The 15,457-nt window shown below is 44.1% G+C and overlaps 1 protein-coding gene across 1 annotated transcript in view; it reads right to left on the reverse strand.

The window, feature by feature from the left end:
• The window catches only part of LOC124718762 (protein draper-like), a 336,146-nt gene extending 320,772 nt beyond the window's left edge, over positions 1-15,374 (reverse strand). The window contains exon 1 of the mRNA XM_047244376.1: positions 15,184-15,374. The gene's annotated coding sequence lies outside the window, so the exon portion shown is untranslated. The remainder of the gene's footprint in view (positions 1-15,183) is intronic.
• Between the last annotated feature and the right edge of the window lie 83 nt (positions 15,375-15,457).

Raw genomic sequence — 15,457 nt, forward strand, 5'->3', positions numbered from 1 at the left:
ACTGTGTACTCATTAGACTGTTGATTCCGTTCAGCGGATCATTTAATTCTTCTTCACTTTCACTCAGGATAGCAATGTCATCAGCGAATCGTATCATTGATATCTTTCCACCTTGTATTTTAATTCCACTCCTGAACCTTTCTTTTATTTCCATCATTGCTTCTTCGATGTACAGATTGAAGAGTAGGGGTGAAAGGCTACAGCCTTGTCTTACACCCTTCTTAATACGAGCACTTCGTTCTTGATCGTTCACTCTTATTATTCCCTCTTGGTTGTTGTACATATTGTATATGACCCGTCTCTCCCTATAGCTTACCCCTACTTTTTTCAGAATCTCGAACAGCTTGCACCATTTTATATTGTCGAACGCTTTTTCCAGGTCGACAAATCCTATGAAAGTGTCTTGATTTTTCTTTAGCCTTGCTTCCATTATTAGCCGTAACGTCAGAATTGCCTCTCTCGTCCCTTTACTTTTCCTAAAGCCAAACTGATCGTCACCTAGCGCATTCTCAGTTTTCTTTTCCATTCTTCTGTATATTATTCTTGTAAGCAGCTTCGATGCATGAGCTGTTAAGCTGATTGTGCGATAATTCTCGCACTTGTCAGCTCGTTCTTATGTTAGCACAAAGACGCCATTTCTCGTCACCAGCAACGATACGGCACAGGAAAGGTTCGGTGTTGCTCGCCAAGCAACTAGTGAGCATGGATTGATGTATGGCCACCCGCTGAATTTTGTTTCGCCTTAGACCATGCGGTAAACATACACCCGATTTTTGAACCTTCCCCACTGCATGCAAATGTCGAACGGTGGTGGGATGATCACAGTTCATCACACTTGCCAGCTCTCGAGTGCACTGACTTGGATCGTTGTGCATTAATGCATCCGAACGATCTTCGTCAGAGCCCGGAGGTCCGTTATGGAAAGAATTCCGCGCCTCAGACGGAGGTCTAGTTGCTGTAGGCTGCGGCTGTACTTCGCTCCCTGGTAAGCGGGCCGGAACAGCGGAAATCAAACCGTGTCGCCTGCCGCGGCTGAGAATAACTGCTTAAAGGCTTCTGTGCGCGCTGTGAAAGGTCTCATTCTGTCAACACGGCTCTTACCATTGCGATGCGTTAGGGCAAGGGTGAGGAGGGAGGAGGGGTGGGGGGAGAGAGATGGTGAGAGGTATTTACGTGTGTACGATAAATCCCTTCCTTAGGAAATTTCCTTCCTTCATACCTCCTCTGTATTACCAAAGATAATGTGCATCTGATCTGTATGAAAATGACTGACTGTGCTGTGTGTAATCTGTGGCTAGTTGGACTCATTGTTGGAATATTCGCTTATGTATTGTTGGGCAACAGCGCGTAGAGTTGCGCAGTTGGAGGTGAGCCGCCAGCAGTGGTGGATGTGGGGAGAGAAATGGCGGAGTTTTGAAATTTGTAAGACTAGATGTCATGAACTGCTATATATATTATGACTTTTGAACACTATTAAGGTAAATACATTGTTTGTTCGCTATCAAAATCTTTCATTTGCTAACTATGCCTATCAGGAGTGAGAATCTATCATTTATCTGGCAGTATTGGCGCTCGCTGTATTGCAGTAGTTCAAGTAACGAAGATTTTTGTGAGGTAAGTGATTCATGAAAGGTATAGGTTATTGTTAGTCAGGGACACTTTTGTATAGATTATGGAAAGTCAGATTGGGCTGCGCTAAAGAAAAAAAGTGTGTCTGTTTAGTGATGATCAGAATAAGTAAAGAGAGAAATGTCTGAGTACGTTCAGTTTTGCTCAGCTGTTTGAAAATCAAATAACTTTAGAGGTTTACCAGCACAGACATTTATAATTTTTGTAAGGGGCGTTACAGATCTTGTTTGTACAAAACCAACAGTACACGTTGAGATGCCCAGTTGCTTCCGCCGCCCAGAGTGGATTGCGTAAGTTCTGAATAATGTTAACCAACCTGCAGTCGCCTACACTAATCGAATGTTATGACCACCGACTTACTATCGATATAAACCCCTACCAGACGATAGCAGCCTACCCGGGGAGGAATGACTGCCAGTCAGACACACGCACGGTACACGAAGTATCGGTGGGCGTGTGGTCCCTGTGTAGAATGAGGAAGGTGCGCGATCCACCTGAGTTTGACCGAGGGCAGATTGTGATGGCCCGGACGCTTGGCACGACAATTTCGCAAACTGCACGATTGTCGGGTGTCCAAGGAGTGCTGTGATGTCTTCAACACGTGGCGAAACCGAGGTGAAACAACGTCAAGACGACGTGCGGTGGGGTGGTCACTCTTCATTACAGATGTCGGACGTCGTCGGCTGGGCAGGTTGGTAAAACTGGACAGGTGGGGACCAGTGGCGGAATCAATATCAGACTTCAGTGCTGGGCAGAGAACAAATTTGTCTGAACACACAGTGCACCGAACGCTCCTAACGGTGGGCCTCCGCAGGCGATGACCTTCGCGTGTGCCAATATTATTTGCACGATATCGGCAGCTACGACTGAAATTGGCACTGGACGTTAGCGCAGCATCAGAGCGTTGCACTGAATGGTTGCAGGTGACGAAACGAACTACGGTTTCCCAAATCGGCCACACAGGCTTGGCGGACTTCATGTCAGTCTCACTGCTGGTAGGAGATTCTGCCTACCAGGCTGCACATTGGAGACAGCCCTGTAACAGATGGCTTCCCCCTCACCACTCAGTGAGCCTTGTGGTGTGACACTTTCAGTTCAGCGTGTTTTGGCAACGTGTGTGTCATATATACCGATATCGGTGCAGCCCTCACTCTCGATGGAGATTTGCCCACCATCCTCACCGATGATTCCAGTGTTACAAGAGTGCTGACATTTCGTGTACTGAACTGTCAGGCCTCAGCCCTAAATTGGCGGGAAAGGGAGGCAGTCTCTGTCAACGCCCAAGAGACTGGCATGCTGACTTTTCGTCAGGGCGCTGACGACTATGATGTTGAACGCTTCTCACCTGGAATCATCGTCATCAATGGCCTGACACTTGAGCAATAGTCTAGGATAGGTTTGCACGAATGTTTAGTCAGCGATCTCCTTTGAAGACCGGTTATGTTGTCCTAGCACGCTATCAATGAACGTAAATCCGCCACCCGCTTTACCTACTTTCGAATCTACGTGATCGTTCCATGGATTAAATAATTAATGGCACGCAACTGAAGAGAATTGGGGAAACGAAGCTTGAAGGGCAACTTGACTAAGAGAAAGGATCGACCGAGAAGTATCAAGGAATGATCAATTTGATAATACAAAAGAATGCAGACGGTACGAAATTGTAGGGGGGACCAAGAGAAGAATGCAGTAAGCAAGTTCAAACGGGATGTGGGTTGCAATGGTTATTCCTAGATGAAGATGCTTGCACAGGATAGGATAGTAAGGGAGAGTTGCATCAAACCAGGGTTCGGAATGAAGACCATAACAACATCGATAGAAAATGGTTCAAATGGCTCTGAGCACTATGGGACTTAACTTCTGAGGTCATCAGTCCCCTAGAATTTAGAACTACTTAAACCTAACTTACCAAAGGACATCACACACATCCATGCCCGAGACAGGATTCGAACCTGCGACCATAGCGGTCGCGCGGTTCTAGATTGTAGCGCCCAGAACCGCTCGGCCACTCCGGCCGGCTCCAGATAGAACTATGATAAAAAGAAACACGCCACTGAAGACGATTTTGTAATTAAAAATGTTTGACTTAAAAATTCGTTAAGAGTATTGCCCACTGTATACAAGGTTTCTGGTTGGGATCGCGGGATGGTACACAGTTTTAACTACCACAAAGTATCAGTTTTCAGTCTTTTTTACGAAGAAGAGACTAAATGAATAGTTTATAATTATTTCCGGCTTATTAAGCTAAATCGTTCGCAATGCGCTTAAAAATAACACCATTGTACACTAGGTAAAAATTCAGAAACGTGCGTTTGTCGAGACACTGGCCTTAGATTCGGGAGGATGAAGGCTTATGACTTGTCCGCCCATCCTAATTCAGGTCTCCCTAAATCACTTCAGGCAAATGCCGGAATGGTTCCTTCAACAAGGCCACGGGATCCATGGGGGAATACGTCACTGTGGTGTCACCGCCAGACACCACACTTGCTAGGTGGTAACTTAAATCGGCCGCGGTCCATGTAGTACATGTCGGACCCGCGTGTCGCCACTGTGATCGCAGACCTAGCGCCACCACCTAGGCAGGTCTCGTGATACGAGAGTGGACTCGGCCCAGTTGTACGAGAACCAAGCTACCGCCCAGTTGTACGCGAACCTAGCTATCGCCCAGTGGTACGAAGCCTTTCTCTCTCATTAGCCGAGAGACAGAATAGCCATCAGAAGTTAAGGGCTACGAATTAGCAAGGAGCCATTTGTATCAGTGCCTATAGCTTACTAGTATTCCAGAGAGATGTATTCCAAGGATAAATAAAAGTTAAGTAAAAAGCATCTACATACTTTTCGTCTTATTCATTCATAAGTTTTTATGTTCCAGACTTCACGCCCGTATGTTTATTGCCGTTCGTGCACTATCGGCCACAGCGTTAGTTTAGCTTTCTTTTGCAGCAGTCAACTCCACAGTGTCGGTCCAGCTACCGATACCACAACAGTCACAAACACTAGTAGTTGGTAGTACGTTGGCGAAGCCAACGACTGCCAACGCGAAATTAAAGTTGTGGTATACTGGATAATCGGGAGCGCAGTCCGAGATACACGTGGGTTCGCTATAAACAGCGCACGTTTTAGAAGTAATTAAGCTGCAAGGTAAATTCAGTAATGCTGTACGGCGTTGGAGACAATTAGCGACGATATGCCGTTCGATTGATGACGTCTTTAGGATTGCGGTGACGTGAACCTCAAGGAATGAGCAACAGGTGACGTCACTAACAACACGAAAACACTAACAAAACAAAAACCGTCAAACTAACTCGACGGCCGCGGGAATATGGGATACTGGATGGGGACGTTGTGGTTGCCAGCGCCTTGAAACATATTAAAATCTTGAATATATCACGCTACACTGACTGGACAGTTTTCACCAGTGATATAAATGTAACTATGGAATGCGGCATGAATGTATAAAAATATTTTCTGCGGACATTCACTGGCTTTGACGACACAGAACCAAATTGTCATCTTATAACCTAAACCCGACCTCGGACTGGTTCCACAACAACATGTAACGACAGTATTGCAAAGTTCAATACACACGCCAGAGCTATTTAAGTCCAGTAAACAACATGAGCTAAGCCCACCACCATCCACAAAAACTAAACGACATACTGTAAATAAAACACACTAACGATAGCTGCAACCGAACCATACAAAAACATCAAAGGAGCTATCTACACAATATATGAGACCACACTTTAAAAGTGGCCGAGCGGTTCTAGGCGCTACAGTCTGGAACCGCGCGACCACTACGGTCGCAGGTTCGAATCCTGCCTTGGGCATGGATGTGTGCGATGTCCTTAGGTTAAACCTAACTACTTAAACCTAAGTAGTTCTAAGTTCTAGGGGACTGATGAGCACAGCAGTTAAGTCCCATAGTGCTCAGAGCCATTTGAACCATTTTGAACCACACTTTAAAGAGGTGTATTGTTGGTTCACTAGGCACCGCAAGAATTTTGGTACGTTTCCGTACCCCAACTGTGACAACGCTAATCGGAAGTGACAACGAATAAAAAATTGATATCCGTATCACAGCCGAACGTCATTTCCCAACTTACATCTACGTGATTACTCTGCTTTTCACAATAAACTGCCTTGGTCCCCGCAACGCTAGACACAAGCAATACTTTATATTCTTGAGAGCATTACTGACTAATCCTCGATAAATCTTCTATCAATTTACAAAACTACATACATAATTCACTTCTGTACAAGACAACATATAGCATCATTGATTACGATACAATATGTAATGGAATATGTAAAACCGATTCTTTAAAACACCTGTGTTTACATATTAATCAGAAGCATGTATTATGTAACTTGGCAAATGTTTGAGTTTAGCAACATCATCTCTGCGTGTAATTACTAATTCTGATGACGAAAAGATCAGGAAACTAGCTTAAATTACGTACTTCCCTCCGTTGATGTTTTTGTTTCCCCTCTACCCAACATTTGGTCGAGTTGGGGTATTAATGGTACTTCGCCACTTTACTCGGTCTTTCCACCATTCTTCTTCCACAATTTGGTGCCATAGTAGGTTTCTCCTCCTTACACTCATCTTTATTGTATCAGTGCATCTTATTCTCGGTCTTCCTCTTGGCCTCTTGCCCTCAATCTTGAACTCCATCATTCTTTTTGCTATTCTTTCCTCTCCCATCCTCTCCACGTTCCCAAACCATTTTAATCTATTCTTTTCAATTTTCTCAGTCAGCTTCCCCACTCCAGTTTTCTTCCCAACATCTTCATTTTTCAAACTGTCTCTCCTCGTCTTTCATAGCATACTTCTCAGAAACTTCATTTCAGTGGATCGTATCCTACTCTCCTCTCTTCTAGTCATAGTCCAAGTATCTGAGCCGTAAATTAGTATGGGTGTGAAGTAAGCCTTGTATAGCACCAGCTTGCACCTCATTGGCACTTCCCTTCCCCACACCGAGCCCCTCACACACTGATAAAATGTACTACTCTGTTGTATTCTATTGCTAATTTCTGTCTCTAAACGAGCATTCCCCATTAATACACTTACCAAACATTTAAAGTTGTCCACTATTTCAATACTTCGTCCCTTAATATGAATTTGTCCCTTGCCCCCTCTATCCCCTTTGGTTACCACCATGGTCTTGCTTTTCTCCACACTGTATTTCCATTTCATATTTCTCGACTTTATCATTTCTGATGACTATTTGTTCCCCACACCACAATATCATCAGAAAATAGTGGTAGCATTCAAAATGAAACAATACCAACAATAATTATCTCCACTATCGACAGGTTAGTCTTACTCTCTCACAGAACGGAGCAAAGTATGCAGTCATGAAACCACTTCCCCTGTGAATTGACGGTCCTTGGGGCAACAAAAGTTTTAAAAACAAATTGAAACAATATCTGCTTGACCTCCCGTCCTATTCTGCATCTGAATTTCCTAAGATATGTTTTATTTACCCAATATCGTGGCATATTAAGATTTAAAAAGAAATCCAGTTATGTAAAAGGCCAGTATGAAGTCAAGATTCCACAGAGAAAATAGACCTTGTTTGCAAACATACTGACACGTTGCAGATCGTGGAGAGCTGCTGGTAACAGCCTTCATGGAACATGCAAAAAAGTAAGTTCCCGGCAAACACTTAACAAAGAAACTAACAGACATTCATCTGTAGACAATAAGAAAAACCAGTCAGAAACTCAGTGCGGTTGAACGACCTACGTCTGAAATTCTTCTCATACGGGATACCAGACAGATCCATAGTTCGCGCTAGAACTGACAAGACGTGGCGTTAACTGAACCCGGAATCTGCGACTGAGCTCCCTATAGCGAACACGCGATGCTAAAAAATGGCGATCACTTTATGAGCAGCAGTTATCACATGTGGCCGGTCAGCGCGCAATTATACCGATGGAAATTAGCCCTGGTTGGTGGCTACTAACTCAGCAACAGCCACTTTCACTCTTTCCTCGTAACAACTCTCTCCCCCGCTAGCGTTCTAAGACATACCCAGCCCGCCCTGGCGGCGCTTTCCTACTTTTGACGCACGACGCATTCACGATCACGCTCGTCCAGTGATCGGACTGGCTCGATCTTGCTGCGCGCGAGATACGCCAAACGGCCACCGACGCGAAGCGGAAGGCTACGAAACCATCAACAGCTGCGCCTGTTTACCCACTCGCAAGCATCTGCGCGATGATACATCTGCGTGCAATCTGGACGCCAGGAAATTCCAAGGATTACACAAGAAGTCAGCGTGGTAAAAAACATACAGCCATCAACAGAGCGCAGTATAACACACGTCCGTCTCCGTGCGCATAAGATGCGACCGAGGATAATACAAATTGAATGGCAATGCGGGTGCTCAGATAAATGGAGACACACGCTCGAATAAAATATAAAAGATAGGGACAATCACTATCTCCATAGGAAACGGTTGAAATTAATCGAAAAAGATTCCCGTAACGGTCGGGAAGATTTTATACAATGAAGAGGCATCTACACTGAAGAGCCAAAGAGAATGATACACCTGCCTAATCTCGCGTAGGGTACCCGCGAGCACGCAGAAGTGCCGCAACACGACGTGACATGGGTTCGATGTATGTCTGAAGTAGTGCTGGAGGGAATTGACACCATGAATCCTGGAGGGCTGTCCATAAATCCGGAAGGGTACGTGGCAGGTGGACATCTCAGCTGAACAGCTCGTTGCAAGACACCCCAGATATGCTCAATGATGTTCATATGTCTGGGGAGTTTGGTGGCCACCGAAAGTTTTTAAACTCAGGAGAGTATCCTGGATTCACTCTGTAGCAATTCTGGACCTGAGGGGTGTCGCACTGTTCTGCTGGATTTGCCCAAATCCGACGGAATGCACAACGGACATGAACGGATACAGGTGATCAGACAGGATGCTTACTAACGTGTCACCTGTCAGCGCAACACCTAGACCTATCAGGGGTCCCATGTCACTCCAACTGCACACTCCCCAACACCATTGCAGAGTCTCCGCCAGCTTAACAGTACACTGCCGACATGCGTGGTCCACGGATTCATGAGGTTGTCTCCATACCCAAACACGTCCATCCGCTCGATACAATTTGAAACGAGACTCGTCCGACCAGGCAACATTTTTCCAGTCATCAACAGTCCAATGTCTGTGTTGACAGGCCCAGGCGAGGCGTAAAGCTCTGAGTCGTGCAGCCTTCAAGGGTACACGAGTGGGCCTTCGGCTCCGAAAGCCCATGTCAATGACGTTTCGTTGAATGGTTCGCACGCTGACACTTTTTGATGGCCCAGCATTGACATCTGCAGCAGTCTGCGAAATGAATGTGCTTCTGTCACGTTGAATGATTCTCTTCAGTCGTCGTTGGTCCCGTTCTTGCAGGATCTTTTTCCGGCCGCAGCGATGTGGGAGATTTGATGTTTTACCAGATTCCTGAAATTCGTGGTACACTCTTGAAATGGTCGTACGGGAAAATTCCCACTTCATCGCTATCTGGGAGACGCTGTGTCCCATCGCTCATGCGTCGACTATAATACCACGTTCAAACTCGCTTAAATCGCGATAGCCTGCCATTGTAGCAGCAGTAACCGATCTAGCAACTGCGCCAGACACTTGTTTACTTGTATATGCGTCGCCGACCGCAGCGCCGAATTCTGCCTGTTTACATCTCTCTGTATTTGAATACGCATGCCTGTACCAGTTTCTTTGGCGCTTCAGTATTTATTTAGAAATCAATCACGACGTTGTTTACTCTCCTCTTTTCTATACAGGGCTAAGCATTTATAACTGTTTTTGGAAATACCTGGAAAACTACACATCGGATTATAAAAAGGTTGTAACAAAAGCTGTTAGCCTCAATGGGGGACATCCAGTGATACTAGGCTCGACCCCTTAACCAACCAACCCCAATGGAGACGGAAGGGAGGTCAACTTCGAAATCTTAAATAATGAGTCCCGTTTTTTATTGTGGGTTCTGATTCTTAGGGAAAAAGTACGTAACCTTTGTATTTAACACTTTTTCGTCGCGAAAATCAAAGCAGCTGAAAAACATTAAGCAAATGTTCGAAACAGCACAATTTTCTGCGATACCTTTTTATTGCACACATATTACAAAAACTGTGCTTGTGTCCATGTTCCACATCTCCTCCTAAACCACTGGACCGATTTCAACCAAGCTTGGTACACCTGTCCCTTACTGTCAGGCATCAATCTATGTCAGGATAGGATCCAGCAACCCATTACAGCTCAGGAGATATTAAGACATAAACACTGCGATGAGGTAATAACTGCAGTATTGTGCATGACGTTTAAAGTTGTCACTTCTTTGCTGCTAACACTATTCCCAATATATTTTGTAGACAGTATCCACGTATGCCACTGAGTGTATCATTGTACGACACACAGTTCAGCAGGTATGACGTCACAAACAGTGAGGTCCGTCAAAAGCTGCAGCATCATGCATGGAGTTTTAATCCATTTACTCTCCAGCCTGAGGAAATCCCTTGACACCTGGCAGCTTTCCATTGTTACCAATCGTCACTTGTAGAGCTATGATGAGGCTTTGTGATAGAGACGTTTACAGAATCGCGTTGCAGACACACAAAGAAGCCGCGCCCAGCTTAGAGAAACTGTTTAGGATATTACACTAAAAAAGCAGCTCATTTTTTTGCTTTCGTTTCTGGCAGAATGAATATCCGGACAATGTCTGTCAGATAGTTCATTGATAAACGAACCAATGAATTTTTGCAACTACTTTCCATTTCACGCACGCGTGTGAAAGAAATTACACCAATAATGTCGACAAAGTTGTGTGTTATGTTCTGGAGAATCTAGTTTTTTTGTTGTAAAACCGACTTATCATTAAATATTTTAGAACAACTGCCTCTCTGAACCCCTGGAATCTTAAGATGATGTGTCTTTCTGGAGACACTATAATATTTCAACAATTTTTAACCCATTTTCATTTTTTGCCGGTTTCAGCAGCACCTATTACGCAACCAAAAATGATAAAACAGTAGTTAGTATTGTATACAGGAGAATCCGAATCCACAACAAAAAATGGGGGGTTCCTATTTAAGATTTCAAAGTCGACTCCCCTCTCCTGTTCCCTGCAGGTGGTCTAGGGGAGTCCAATTTGGTGTCACTGTAGGCTCCCCTTCGAGATGAACAACTTTTATTACAGCCTTTTCTTAATCCGATTTGTAGTTTTCCACAAATTTCCTAAGACAGATTTAAATGTCTTACTGTGTATTGCCTCAAAGAGTACCTCTAAGCTATGCAGTAGAAACATTCCTTTTCGAACAAGGAATCAGTAAGACGTGTGTATCCATAAACTAGGAATGGTAAATATGAAATGTGTATACTTTCTCCTTATATACAAATAATCCTGCTGCTGCTTGCTCCTTGTTTTTTTTTTTTACCTCCAGGTACTTTGGATAGACATGCAGCCAATAAATGAGGTGGCCAGAGTGTAAGATAGTGAAGACCAGGGAGTGCATAGTGCACATTGTGAAAGTAAAATGGTGTAAGTGTATGATTGTGAAAATGTGAAGGTAAGTCAGTATCTCGTATTCCTGTGGCTCCATAGCTCATAAGCATTTGTTAAAGGACATCTTGCTGAAGATCATAAGCTGTATGTACGAGGTGTATTCAGAAAGTAAGGTCTCATATGCTGAAATGGAAATCACTTTGAAAATCCTATGGAACTTTGCACAGATGTGTTAGACAGTGTCTTAAGTGTGCCTGTCGATCGCTTCACATCGTGTAGAAATACATGAAAGAACAGTGTCTCCCGCCTAGTATGTGGATCTGGTGAGAGATCTCGCCTGACACTATGCAGCCTACATAACACAAATGTCACGCGTTACTTTCTCAGCCGCATTCTGCAGGGGCAATAAAGACGCATCTGAAGGGGAGTGTGTGATCACCCACAACACAGTCCTCAATTGGCTCCCTCCGTTGTTCATCTCTGCTCACATGAACCGCTGGCTAAACATTTTGTCACAAACAACGAAAGGCAGACCAGTGTGGAGAATTGGCGGGAAGCGCAGGCGGATGCTTTCTGTGACGAGGGTATTGGAAAGTCTGTACAACGCCACGACAAATGTCTAAGTCGGACCGACGACTGTTTAGGGGAGTAGCCGGGAGGTTTGGCTGACTGTTGCGTAAAAAAAATATTTATTTTCACTGTGGTTTTCATTTCGCGCCGGTCGGACCTTACTTTCCGAACAGCCCTCGTAAAATATGTAACTGTCGGACTGGTATTCGAGCACAAGGCTCATCTGTAACGCACGTCCATACCAAATGGCGTGCATTTCAGATATAATACCTCTGAAGACGAATGTGTGAATTCGAGCATACACCAAAGCGTGACTACTTACGTTTTTATCTTAACCAGTCTTTGTTAAGGATATATTAGTTTACACTTGCGTATTCACCTAATTGTAATTAAATCAACTATTGACTAAATTAAGATATGTCTGCGTTGTGTTATATGTACAAATATAACTGAAATCGTGAAAGCCAGAGCAACACCTCTACAACAGAAATTGACTACAAATGAAATAACGAACGAATAAAAAAACAAATGATTTGACTCAGGGAAAACGTAGATCGTGTATCTTCGTTTATGACAAAAAGCGCGATAAGCTCCCAAGGCACAGACAGAGTGCATAATGTCGAGGTTAGCAGACCACAGATTGGAACCTGTTAGTGAGTACAGGCGTAATATTTCGTTTCAAACCCTCTCCAGCGACTCACACATAGCAACAGGTGGGCAGGAGACACTGAAGATCATACCGAGCTGCAAATATACGAGTACAGCGTGTTTAACAAAAATTACATCGAATGTAGAAGGTGCCTTGAGGAACATAATGGCGATATGAAGCTGTCCCCGGAAACGTCATGCAACGACGTAATGGAGTGTCGAAGTTATAGACGCAGACAGGGTAATTCCGTGCTGATAGTACACACTTTCGGGGATGATGGAATCGGAAAAAAGCGTCAATTTGAAGTACCGGACCCTGGTCTCGAAACGAACGAGTCGAAAGTTACAAGCGAAAATCGCTTCTGGGAAAGGAATACATGAACCGGCATTGTTGCTGCTAAGATTGTATGGTAGGTGACTTTCAGAAGTAGTACTATGGAGCAAAACAAGAACAAAAGTGTCCAGTAAACAAGAGCTCTAAAATGCATACCTGGGGAGCTATTAGGACGTGCTCGTCTTCGCTACTGTGAAACATATCTCGTCTATTGAACAAATGTTTGTAGCTGTTAATGTATGAATTTTAGAGCTCACGTTCGGTAGACATTTTTTCCCTGTTTTGGTCTACAGTACCACCCCTGAATGTTGCCCAGCGATATATCGGTAGCAACAGTACCGTACATCCGTTCCGTTGTCGGAGGTATCACAAAGGTTTTCGCTTTAACTTCCGACTAGTTCGTTTCAGGACAAGGCTTCTTTATATCAAATTGACACATTTATCCTTCTGCGTCATTCCTGGAAGTTTGAAGCATTCGACGCTCTGCAGCGACGTTGGATGACGTTTCCGGACACAGGGTCCTATTCTCATTTTGTTTCTTAAGACACATTCTACAACCACTCGAAGTTCGTCGGTGCAATTCTGAAACAGTATGCACATTAGTTGTCACTTGTTTCTCTTGTCTATCTGAATCACACTCCATCTTAAAGTGTTGTTAGTTTTATTGAGAAACAATTTAGGTAGTGGCGGAAGCAAAGGCTTGAGGGGCAGATCGTGAGTCGTGCTTGGATGGGTCATCCAGTCGAGAACTTTGCTCGTAAAACCCAAAGGTCATGGGTTCGAGTCTCGGTCCGTACACTGTTAATCTGCTACGAGGAAGTATCAGATAAATAAAATTTGTTGCCTTTGAATGTGGTGTACAAGTTACTTACTACACTTAGGCCTTCTTTTACGTGTTTTGAAGAAGAGGAAAAAAAATCCACGTCAACACAAACACCGTGAGTAAACTGTGCCACATGTTATACCTACAGAACAACTACTGATAATGCTGTGTCAATAATAGCGAAACGCATCTGAACGCGAAGAACTAATCACTTATTTACCTAAAAAACGACACACAATCTACAAACAACACTCATCAAAACAAAACTGTATCACTCTAGATCCCAATGATGATGCCTTAAAGTGAAAATGGCGAAACACGTGTGGGAGAAATAAATTACAGTGAAGCAAGAAAGAACGGTTTTTATTTACAAACAAATATATCTGTGCTTGTTGCGGAGGATGGCAACGCAAACAAAATCAAACTATATATACCTGTCATTGCCCGTAATTTGACACAACGCTTCATCACTCTTACAGATGGATAAATACTTAGATCGTGTGTTGAGAAACGTAATTAAATTACCCAGAGGACATTCCTCGTCAAGTAAGAAGTAACTGATTACACCTCTGGACAGAACACTGCGTCATCCTTTAGGTTACGTTATTACCGTACGTGCGTAACTTTCGAGACAAAGACGCACACTTGCGTAGAGAACAGCTAATGATTTGCCACCGTACAGACGGTAAAGCCCACGAAATAATGAAACAGAGATCTGTTTCGCCATGATGTTAAACCCATGTGTTTTTAGCATTAGAGAAAATAAAATTTCACAACGCAAGAAGGTATTCGAAGCGACAGTGTTGCCTGCACGACTTCTTTACCAAAGGTATTCTTTGTTTGTTTATACACCTCCCACAAAAATCGCCACAAAGCGTATAGTGGCACATTTATCACTGACACTTGCAGCTACTTGCTCTATTAAGATCGACAAGAACTGCCGTCTGTGCATAGGCGTGTGAAATGGGTCAAATGTGTGTCAGAAGTGCGTCAAAGCATCTCCGAGACAGTAAGCGAACGTACTGACGTATCGGAGCACTTAAATGTAACCAGGTCGGTCGTATTCAGCTTCACATATTCGCTGTCTTACTTCTACGCTTGGGAAGCAGGGAGTTGCTTTCCCTAATTTACAATTACAACTAATCTAAACACTTTATTAAAAAACAAGATAACTATTTAAAAATTTTAGACTCAACTGGCTACTTCGTATTTTTTTTTGAATGGTATAAATTTGCCCCTTTTCGTTGCTACTGTTATAATGAAACCATTCTTTCATTTTTTGTTTTCACTGTGCAGTCATTCTGAAATGTGAAGCATAACTCGTTAAACGCTCGCGCACTTGTTGTTACAGGTAATGCTTTCAATTAGACTCACGAACTGTACTTTTCCCTTTAACAGGAATTGCATATGAAGTAAAAGAATGGTTTAATAACAACGGCGAGAGTGGCGCAAGTCATTTATGACGGCTTTGGACTACGTTTCAACTAAAATACGTGACCACTCCCCGCAGTTTTCAAACCGGCCGTTATCGTTATTCGTAGGAGATTGCAATAAAGGCGGAAGCTTCTCAGAATGATCCTTATATCTGGAGTTTTATCTCCTACGCTTGCACGACGTCAAAAAGACCGCTGTTTGTAATCGTGGAATTGCGACTCACCGAGAAAGTTAACGCGCTGCTCCCTCCGTCTGCTGGTGTCCGTATCCCTCAGAAGCGCCAGCTCTTCGCTCGTGGAAAACACACACACACGATCACGACAACAATCACACCCACGACCAGCGGACACACGCGCGGTCAGAGGACTGCTGGGCGTCGCACTCACACAACCCACCACCCGTTCCCATCGCAGGTCGGACGCGGACTGAGCGGCCGCTCGGCAGCTGGTCCCCCGACCTCCGCTCCTCTCCCCACCACACCGCCGCTCCTCAGCCAA

This window comes from Schistocerca piceifrons, chromosome 10, assembly GCF_021461385.2.
Source record: "Schistocerca piceifrons isolate TAMUIC-IGC-003096 chromosome 10, iqSchPice1.1, whole genome shotgun sequence".
In the NCBI taxonomy this organism is placed as follows: Eukaryota; Metazoa; Arthropoda; class Insecta; order Orthoptera; family Acrididae; genus Schistocerca; species Schistocerca piceifrons.